The sequence below is a fragment of the Ochotona princeps genome, chromosome 29, assembly GCF_030435755.1.
Source record: "Ochotona princeps isolate mOchPri1 chromosome 29, mOchPri1.hap1, whole genome shotgun sequence".
Classification (NCBI taxonomy): domain Eukaryota; kingdom Metazoa; phylum Chordata; class Mammalia; order Lagomorpha; family Ochotonidae; genus Ochotona; species Ochotona princeps.
The window spans coordinates 17812672-17823286 of record NC_080860.1 but is presented as its reverse complement, the minus strand read 5'-3'; positions in this window follow the sequence as shown (position 1 = coordinate 17823286).

The window sequence follows — 10615 nt, the reverse complement described above, 5'->3', positions numbered from 1 at the left end:
TATGTACATGGTTTGCAGAACCACGTGGCGAGGAGCCAGCTGGAAAGTAGTTGGCCATGGGGAGGAGTTGTAGCATGTTACTGGGTGGGTGGGGTGGGTGGGGTGGGGTGGAGAAGGCAGGGCAGATCACACGGGAGGGTCGACATCCATGGGTTCTGGGGAATTGGATCTCAAGGTCCATGGAAGGGCAGAAAAGCCAGGTGTAAAACTCCCCCAGAAGCCAGCAGGTGGAATGCCTTGGGGGTCTGGTGGTGGTGTCGTGTCCATCGCCTCCTCGTCCTCGTCACTGTATGGAGGCGAGGTGTCCATCGCCTCGTCCTCGTCACTGTATGGAGGCGAGGTGTCCATCGCCTCGTCCTCGTCACTGTATGGAGGCGAGGTGTCCATCGCCTCGTCCTCGTCACTGTATGGAGGCGAGGTGTCCATCGCCTCGTCCTTGTCAATGTAAGGAGGCGAGGTGTCCATCGCCTCCCAAGGATCTTGTGTTGGAGGTGACGAGGTGTCCATGGGCTCCACATCATCCGTTTTCTCCTCCTTTGATGGAAGACACTTTGTGCCATCAATTGTGCAGGCTTGCCTTCTCCGCTTCCCGGGGCGACTGGGCCCCACAGGGGCAGGTGTTGGAGGAGCAGTTCCTGCAGAAGGCACAGGGGACAGGACAACTGGGTACTCTCTGTCGACGATGACCTTGGCCTCACCCACAAAACTTTTTTTCGGATATAAGATTTATATATTTTTTTCAATAGGCCAAGTTAGAGAGAATTCAGAGACCAAGAGTAAGAGAGGGGTTTTCTTTATCCACTGGCTCCCTCCCCTAATGGCTGCAAGGCCAGCACTGGGCCAGACTGATGCCAGGAGCCTGGAACTCCAGGGTCTTCCACCTGGATGGCAGAGGCCTAAGTACGTGAGCCATCTTCGTCTACCTTCCCAGCAACAGAGCAAGGAGTTGGATCAGAGGCTGAGCAATTGGGGCTCAACTCAGTACTTACGGGAGTCTGGTGTCCTGGGCCAGTGGCTTCCCCTGCTGTGTGAATACAGAGCTCCCCTGCAGGACCCCCTTCCCCATAGAGCTCCCCTGCAGGACCCTCTCCCCCACAGAGTTATCCTGCAGGACCCCCTCTCCAACAAAGTTTTTGTTCAATTCCCTGGGCCCCCAGTTACCTGGCTGTGGGGATGCTACAGTGGTGATCTTGACTGCGCTCCCTACACGTGAACGCCTGACTGGATGTCTGTTCCTGGGCCCGCAGATGGAAATGAGCAGGGCCAGGATGGCGTTCAGGCATTGCAGGTAAGGACAGGGTTTTGTGAGCGAGGGTCTCTGGGACCGTTGCTGGACCCGTAATACCCTCCGGCGGTTTGACCAGCGACCATTGGGTCTGCGGCCAGAGAAGCCAGCGTGACCCCGACCTGGGCACATGAGCCCTTTTGGCCGGTGGCCACCCCCCATTACTGGGGTGTGGTGAGGGGAGCAAATTTTGCCCCCTCTCCAGAAATCCACAATGGATTAAGGTAAAGAAAGGTTTCCCACAGCTATGGGATACAGAGGCTTAGCTTTCTCCTGCTTGTCGCAGAGAAACACTAAGTGTAGAATGCCGGGGGCAACTATGGAACTTGGATCACAGAGTGGTGCGGGTCACAGAACCGCATCACAGAGAGCAGGTTCCTAAGCAGCGGGCATGCCCAGGGCCCAGGCCAGGAATGGTGTGAGACACAGATGCCATGGGGCGGCCCATGCCAAATGATAAGAGAGGAAGTGCTGCCAGCAAAGGCTGCGTATCCCCTCTGGACGTACCATGTCAGTTTCCTGCAGAGGGTGGAGGGTGTTTGCCTTTAGTGCCATGGGCTCCTGGTAGGACCACATCCCATCAACACTTAAGCAGGGCCCAGGCCACAGCTCAGGTGGGGGAATGCTGGGGAGTAGTCTTCCTGACAAGCAGGTCCCGCAGGAGGTGGCAGCATTGGGATCAGCCTCTGTGTGTCCTCCTGCCCTGGCTGGGAACACTGAGGAGGGTCCCTCGGAACAGAAAGCCAGGAGCCCGTCAGAGCCTGCTGGGCTGGCAGCTGAGATGAGGGCCAGGCAGGCTGGGAGGGGCATCCCTGCCATATGACCCGAGATCCCATTCCTGCCAGTTTCCTGTGTGGCATCTTGGTGCTGCTCCATTCCCACGTTGTAGGTCCTGAGGGGATGCAGCTTTTCTTAAATTTGCCTTTGTCTTTCAGTTGTTCTGGAGGCAGCCCTGTGCATCCTGATGCTTTCCCGCTCTAATTGGAGTCCCTCTTTGTGCAGTCAGTGGAGGAGAGAAACCTCAGGCCCCAGCATTTCTTGCTCTGTGCCGAGGGCTCCTCCTGGTGCAGCCTTTATGTGAGTGGCTCACCCTCTCTGAGACCGTGCTCTGCAGCTTGTTTCTCAGGTCAGGTGCCTGTTAGGGCCTGGAGGAAGGACAGTGCAGCCCAGGGCACAGTGACTAAAGACTTGGCTTCCCTTGCTCTTCCTTGAGCTGAGTACCAGCCTTCCCTGGGGTGGCACTTCACTTCAGCCTGAGGAATTGCTTCCACACACTCCTGTGTTGATGGCGAGTGTCTCATGATGGTTCCCTCAGCGTTCCTTCATCTCCACCATCCTTCACGGTGTCTTGGCTTCCTGGAGAATCCTGGGGTGGTCTTTCCACACTTGGGGGACAGGATTCCAACCTATTCTGACCTCAGGATTTTCTGATGAGAATTGATTCCCAGTTGTTGTTAAGATCACATCTGTGGCTCTGGCTCATTTCCAGAGTTTTCTTCTTTCTTATGGATTGTTCAGGTGTCCATGTGACGCTTCTTGGTCATTTGGAGCTGCCTATCTAAAAGGATGATGTTCACGGCCATCGTCTGCCTTCAGTACTTTGTCCTTCACTCTCTGCTCCCTCCCTCAGCCTCCCCAGAGTTAGAACTCACACATCTCCAGGCTGCAGTCACTGTGGTGAGGCTTCTTCCTTCTCCCTCTGCTCTCCTGCTTGTGCTCCTCTGTTAACCGACATCATCAGGTGTTCCCCTTTCTCCTCCCTCCTGGAACTGAATCCGCACATTGCATTTCTGTTTGAATGTTCTGCATTCACCCGTGATACTGCCATTGACTTTCTCTGCTGAGGGTTTTTTTCCTATTAATTTCCAGAGCTTTTGCCTTCCCTTCTTTGATGATGGTTGGAGGAGATGCTGTCTCATCATTCCTCCACGTGGGGAACTGATCCGTCTGTGTGTTGAGTGTGTACATTTTCATGGTATCCTGGGCAGCATGATAAGCCTGTGGAAAACCTCAGAAGAATGTTTCCTTTTCTGTTGCTTTATGAAGCGACCCACAAAGCCCAGATCCAACTGCCCATTGTGCTGCCTCCTGTCCCCAGCTGGTGCACTCTCAATGCAGTTTCCAACACATTGTCAAAGAGTTGCCTCCACATGTACCTTGTACCCTGTGGGAGTCTCCTGGATGTCAAGGGCTTGGGTTCCGGATGGCTCAGCTGTCAAGGCCTTTGCTGTCCCTTGGTGTGGTCCTTGCATGTGCAGCTCAGGGAGAGCCCACAGTGCAAGCCGGTTCCTCTGCAGACTCTGATCAGCCCCTGCTGCTCTCTCCCTGGCACAGTTCTGGCCTGACCAGGGCCCCTCTCCTCTGGTCCTCTCACTGGTGTTGATCCCGCTGAGCTGTTGTGCAGTCCCACAGGAAGACCACCTGTGAAGGAAACAACACAGGAACACTAAGAGTTTCCTCCTAGTCGTCGGGCACCACAATTCTTACTGTTCCTTCGGGCAGTAAAACAAGTAGTTTTCAAGGTTAGGTCCCTGTGCCACTGCTGAGGGTTACGGCAGCTTTGTCACTGGTGGGAAAGGAACAAAAACAGATATGACCTCTTCTTTGATACACTGAGTTCCTCTTCTCATTTGTCTGGAGGGAGACAGGGTTTTCCGCATGTTTTCCCCTGTCAGTGGTTGCAAGAGTTCACTTGCTTTGGAGGAAGCTGGGAGGAAGTGAGACAATCCCACCCTGCCCCATCTCAGGATGTTCCTTATATTTGGGCTTCTCTCCCTGCCTGCTCCGCTCTGCGGCCTTCTCAGTCTGTGAGCGCTAGGTTGTATGAGGCTCTCCATCTCAGCCCACGCAAACGTCACGGCTACTCTCCCACGGTGTGTATTTTGTGTTGGGGGCAACATTTCCTGCTCATTGAAAGGAAGATGGTAGACTCGGTCTGACACTGAGATTCAAGGGAGGACAGGCTTATTGTCTTTGTGACCCAACAAGAGCTCATGATCTTGGATTCCCAAGTTGAATTCCGTGGTCCATTTAGCTCAACTGGGGAGAACTATTTAGAAAAAAACAAACAAGCAAACAATAGTGTTCTACCTCCCAGGTAGTCATTTGTTCTAGAATCTTGGCTTTGCTTTCTGCAGGCTCCGTTGTCTTCCTGCTTTCCTCAAGGTTTTCTAAATGAAGAGTTTTCTAAATGGTGAGTTTTGAAAGCATGACCCTGAATCCCTAAGGATCAGAGTTCATGTCCATTTTATACATAGCTGTCCCTGAAGTCAGAAATGGTTGGTTCAAAGACTTGATAAAGTGCACAGCCAGGTGGTGGGCAGTGGGTCTGCAGGCAGGCAGTGGTGTCCTGTTGCTCCAGCTCCCGGAGCCAATCCAGCTCAAACTCTAGGGAGAAGGGCTGTGAGAGACGCCTGTGGACACTGCCTGGGCTCTGTGTCTTCCCTGGAAGACAAAGGGCCGGGATTGCTTAAGGGAGAAGATGGAAGTGGGGAAGTGTCATTCCTGCTCCTTTCCTGGACACTGAGCCCTTCTCTACGTGGGCTGGGGTGCCTGGCTTTGCCACCAGGTGTCGCTGTCGTTTGTGGAGAAGCGCAGGGAACCCGGGCTGTCCGCCAGCAGGGGTCAGTGCAGGAGCGGGCCGCGGGGGACCTTAGTCCCTGCAGGGCCCCCCTTGCACCGGCTCCCAAGAACCGGAGACCGAGGCATCTCTCCCCGTTCTGCTCAGTGGGCACCGTGGAAGCTTGAAATCAGCCACGGGGAGAGTAAGTAAACTGTGAAAACTGGTGAACGTGGCGGGCAGGTGTTGAGATGGCCGCATCCCACGTTGGGACTCCTGGATTTGATTCTCAGCTGCCTCGTGATTCCAGCTTCCTGCCAACGCAGACCCCGGGAGGCAGCAGGTGGTTGAGTCCTGACACCCACACGGGAGACCTGAGTGAGTTCCTGCCTCCCACCTCTGCGGTTGAGGGCACTTGGGGAGTGAACCAGCAGGTGGCGCTAGCTCACCATGTCTGCCTCTGTGTCTGCCGCCCAAATTAAAAATTGTTTAGAAAGATTTATTTTTATTGAAAAGGCAGATTTACGGGGAGAAGGAGAGACAGAGAAAAAGATTTTCCGTCCGATGGTTCACTCCCCAAGTGGCTCTAATAGCTGGAGCTGAGCTGATCGAAAGCTGGGAGCCAGGAGCTTCTTCTGGGTCTCCCATGTGGGTGCAGGGTCCCAATGCTTTGGGCCGTCCTCCACTGCTTTCCCAGGCCACAAGCAGGGAGCTGGACAGGAAGTGGAACAGCTGGGCCATGGACTGGCACCCATTTGGGATTCTGGGATGTGTAAGGTGAGGATTTAGTCATTACACTATTGCACTGGCTTGCCCATCTCCCAATTAGAAAAAAATTTATTTCTTTCTACTGGGAAGGCAGATCAGATTTGTGAAAAGCAGGAGAGACAGAGAAAAAGATCTCTGATTTGCTTCTTACCTCCCCAAGTGGCTGCAACAGCTGGAGCTGAGCCAATCTGAAGCCAGGAGCCTGGAACCTCTTCCAGGTCTCCCATGTGGGTACAGGGTCCTAACACTTTGAGGCATCTTCTACTGTTTTCCCACAAGCTTTTTCTACTGCTTTGCCACAGCAGGGAGCTGGATGGGAAGCGTAGCAGCCAGGACATGAACCTGTACTCATATGGGATGCTGGCACTTGCAAGGGGAGGATTAGGCAATTGAGCTGCTTGTTCTCCCTCTAGCTTTTCTTTTATTAATTAGGGTCTTGGAGGGGCAAGTAGGGCAGGAGGCCACCAGACTGAGGAGGTGGCTGGTGAGTACCTGCCCTTCTAGGTTTGGGTCGAGGTGTCAGACACTCAGAATCAGGTTACACACTTAGGTTTTCCTGAGGAGGAGAAGGTGAGAGGTGTCTTCACGCTGCTTGTAGAAAAGGTATCTAATAGTGACCGTAGATGCAGAGCGCCCTTAAATCAAAATGTTTATGATCATAAGAAATGATGACTACAAGGGTGCCTCAAACATTTGTAGAAAAATGGAATTAGAAGGCAAGTATATTAGTGCAAAAATGTTGAAATCCATGCATTTTTTCATAATATGTGTTTTTCATGAGCCTTTTGAAGATTATTTATGATGGTGTGGATTTCAACCTTTTTTGGCATCAAAATAAGTTTATGTTTTAACTCCACATTTCGGAAAACCTTTAATTACCCTTGTGCATACAAGTCACTGTGTAATGAGCAATTATAGACTGAATACACAAAAGGCCCATATAGAGTGACTTTCTGGTAATTGCAGGAATTCCTGCAATTTTCTCAGGAACTCCTCCTTTTTTCTATTTTATTTTATTTAAAAATGTGAATTTTCTTTTTTTAAAATATTGCTTACATAGTTGAGAGGAAGCCTCTGGTAAGGGTGGGGACGTTCAGGTACCCAGGAGGGTGGTTGAGACAAATGCTTCGGTTTCTGTTTTCCTCCTGCGTCTGTAGAGGAGGGGGGAGACGGGACTGCCCCTTGCTGTCAAACTGCACAGCATGTGGGGTTGGTGTCCTTTGGTGACACCTTAGAGACCCTGATATGGAGAAGAATGTCCTGGGAGTGCTACTTGAGAGTGTTCCAGGATTGAGAAAATCTTTCCAAGGTTTGTTGGCTGACCAAGTCTGCCTTAATGCATCCACAGACCCAGGGACTGTAAAGTGTGGCCGGGAGAGTTGCCCAGACTGTTTTGCCTTTCATCCTCTCCTGCTGGCCTAGCCGAACTGGCCGTCATGTTCCCTGTGTGCACCCGGGTGTGCTGTCCACTGCACTGGCATCAGCAGCCGAGGAGCCTGGTCCCAAGACATGCACTTCAAGGTCAGACCACACATCAACAATTTCTTTTAGCAAAACTTGTGAGGTTGCTCTTAATATTAGCAGCATCAGAACAGGAGAACAGAGATTAGGTACCACAGTAATTTCTTTTCTTTTCTTTTCTTTTCTTTTTTTTTTTTTTTGGTAAAGATTTATTTATTTGAAAGAGTTACACATAAGGAAGAAAGGAAGAATGAGAGAGAATTTAGGGGTGGTAGGGAGGAAGAAAGAAAAAGAGAGGAGAACTTTCATCTGTTTATTTACTCCCCAGGTTCCTGAAACAGCCAAGGCTGGGTGGCTGCGTTGAAACCAGGAGCCCAAGAGTTAATCTGGATTTCCTGTGTGGGTGGCAGGCACCCAAGTACTTGACCTATCTTCCTCAGCCTCCCGAAGTGTGCATTAGCAGGAAGCTGGATCAAAAGGGAAGGAACTGGGACTCGAACCAGAAACTCCAGTATGGGATGCAAGTGTCCCAAGTGAGATCTTAACTGCTGAACCACATGGCAGCTTCGCGCGTCACCTGTTGTCCTGTGAGCTCTTTGGGATAAGTCCTTTACTAGCCTTGCCAAATGCCATGCACGTTTTCTTAGCCGCTGCATTTTGAGGGCCTTGTATGTCTTTTTTTCCTCTTCAAAAATATTTGAAAGACAAGGAGGGGACACACACACATACACACACACGCGCGCACACACACAGATTTTTCATTTCTGTCCTTGGGTTCACTCTCAAATGCCAACCATTGGAACTGACCAGGCTGAAGCCAGGAACCAGGAGCTCCATCAGGGTTTCCCACATGGGTGGAAGGATCTCAGTGCCTGAGCAGCCATCTGCTGCCAACCCTGGCGTGTGAACAGGGCGATGGGCGTCTGAGACAGAGATGGGACTCAATCCCAGGTACCCTGATACGATTCACAGTGTCTGTCCCAGCATCTGTGTTTTTTCTTTCCAAAGATTTATTTACTTCTATTTGAAAGGCAGATATACAGGCAAAAGAAAAGACAGAAATTTTCCATCCACCGGCTCACTCCCCAAATGGCCACAATGGCTGGAGCAGAGTCCATTCAAATCTAAGAGCCAAGAACTTCTTCTGGGTCTCTCACGTGAATGCAGGATCCCAAGGACTTGAGCCATCCTCGGCTGCTTTGCCAGGCCACAAGCAGGGAGCTGGATGGGAAGTGTAGAAGCCAGGACGTGAACCAGGGCCCGTATGGAATGCCAGTGCTGTAGGCAGAGGATTAACTTGTGTGCCATGGTGCTTATTCCAGATTTTGTATCTTTCATCAGTTTATTATTTTTATGTTTTTAGAACTAATATATCTCTTCTGAAAAATCAGAAGACATACAAAAGCATCAAGAATGTAAAGCAAATATTGATCTCACACCACAGGAGTGAACCCTTGTTGGAGGATTTGTGTGGATTCTCCCCGACTTTTCTCTGTGTGGAATCATGCCCTTATGTAAGGATAGATTCGTCTCTTGTGTCTGTGTCCGACTATCCCCTGATGTAGGTATCTGACTGTCACCCTTGTGGATCCTAGCAACCGTGTAACCCCTGGACTTGTCTGCTGGCCATGCACCCACACACACCAAACCACAGTCACTTTCTATGAGCAGTGCTTCTGGGTCAAAAAGGAAATATCTTCCCAGACAGTAGACAAAGGACAAATTCAGGAATGTCTGGAAGGTCTCAGAAGGGGAAGGTGCCTTTGCTAACTCACGCATGCCCTTCCTTTCTGCCAAGACAAGCTTGTGAGTCTGGGACCCCCCTCCCTGGGCACCTGCTTGCAATCAGGCACTGTGATATGGTTCACAACGCCGGTCCCACTGAGATTCCTGCAGGTGGGGCTCTCTGGGATGCCAGGACCTAGGTTGGCACTCAAAGGGCCGGGAGGCAGCTAGGGGGCAGCATCAGTCACACACACCAGGGCTGGGAAGAGGTGGAATGGGACAAGGGTGGGGCTCTGCTGTCCCCACCTGTGAGCTGCACAAACATCCGATTTCAGCCCTGAAACTGCCCCTGCCCCGTTGCAAGTCACACCTGGTCCTGTTTGTCACCCGTCCCACACGCCCTAGTGGCCATGGACTTGGTTTCTCTTCCCCTTCATGCTCTACTTTTGTCACCCCAGGTTTTGGTTTCAGCCAACGTGGGGTTAACTTTAGCCTGGGGATTTCCAGGGGCTGTCAGCTGTGGGTAGATCCACCACAACTGGGGGAGGAGACTCACTGCACGCACTCCTTCCCCTGGAACCGCCCCCATCCTACCACCACCCCAGGCCTTGATGGCTACCCAGACTTCCTTGGTCAGCTCTGTCTTCCAGGAAGCCTATGATTTCCCAGATGGTGGACCCTTGGGACTCTTCACACAGCTTCTCCTTGGTATGCAGAGAGCGGACAGGAATTGCCCAGTTGGTGCCATCACCCCCTTGTGCAGAGGAGTAACTGAGGCCCAGAGAGGGGAATTCATCACCCAGGGTCAAGGCCTATACCAGCTGGGTGTGGGTGGGGACCTTCCCCATCTGACCCTGGGGTCTGGGCTTCCACAGCGGACTCTCCTCCAGGAAGGACAACACTCTGGGTACCCCCGCCCGCCCACCAACCCTTGGCTGGTGCTCACCCCATGGCTGCCCTGGGAAGTGGTTGCCCTGAGTTTGTAGTCCTGGCTCTGTCTGATGTATGTCCTTGGGGCTTCCTTCTGTACCCCTATGTACATGTGAAAGGATGGTGGGAGGTCTCCTCACATGAGCTTGTCCAGCACCTGGTAGGGAGCCCTGTGTTTCAAGTCAGGTGAGCCCCGTGTGAGCTCATGTGGGTTCTGTCCTCTCCTGGCCTCAGTTTGTCCCATTCCTCAGTAGGAAGCTCTGGCTGCGAGTCCTGACTCTCAGCAGCTGGCTTTCTCTTGCTTTCTGGTGTTTAACTGCTATGAGCCTCTCTTTTCCTTACCTGTAAAATGGAACAATCACGTACATCCTCATACTTGATAAATGGTATGAAAATAAGGTCACTCAGTAGTGTTCCATCACAGGAATCTCAGATCTGGCCAGTTTGGAAGCCTTTGGCCTTACACTCACTGGACCCTGTCCTGTCCTGCCCCCTTTGCTGGGCCCCTGGTCTTGGGATACTCACTGACCCAGCTCAGCCTGTGTGCACTGCCGTGGCCTGGAGAACTCCAGAATGTCCTCTGGGCCATTGGCTGGGCCTGCCTCCCAGCGTCCTCTGCTCTTCCCTCGGCTCTGCTGTCTTTGATTCTTCTTCCCCACAGCAGGTCCCAGACTTCCTCCTCTCTTGTCTGCTGCCCGGCAGAGGCCTGGCTCACAGCAGGCCCTACCCACAGACGAGAGTCTAAGGACTTTTGAAAGTATATATACATGCATCTATTTATTTGAAAGGCAGAGTGAGAGAGAGGGATTGGGATTCTCTGGTTCGTTTTCCAAATGAGATCTGTAATAGGCCAGGGCTGGGTTAGGCTGAAGCTGGGAGCCTGGAAC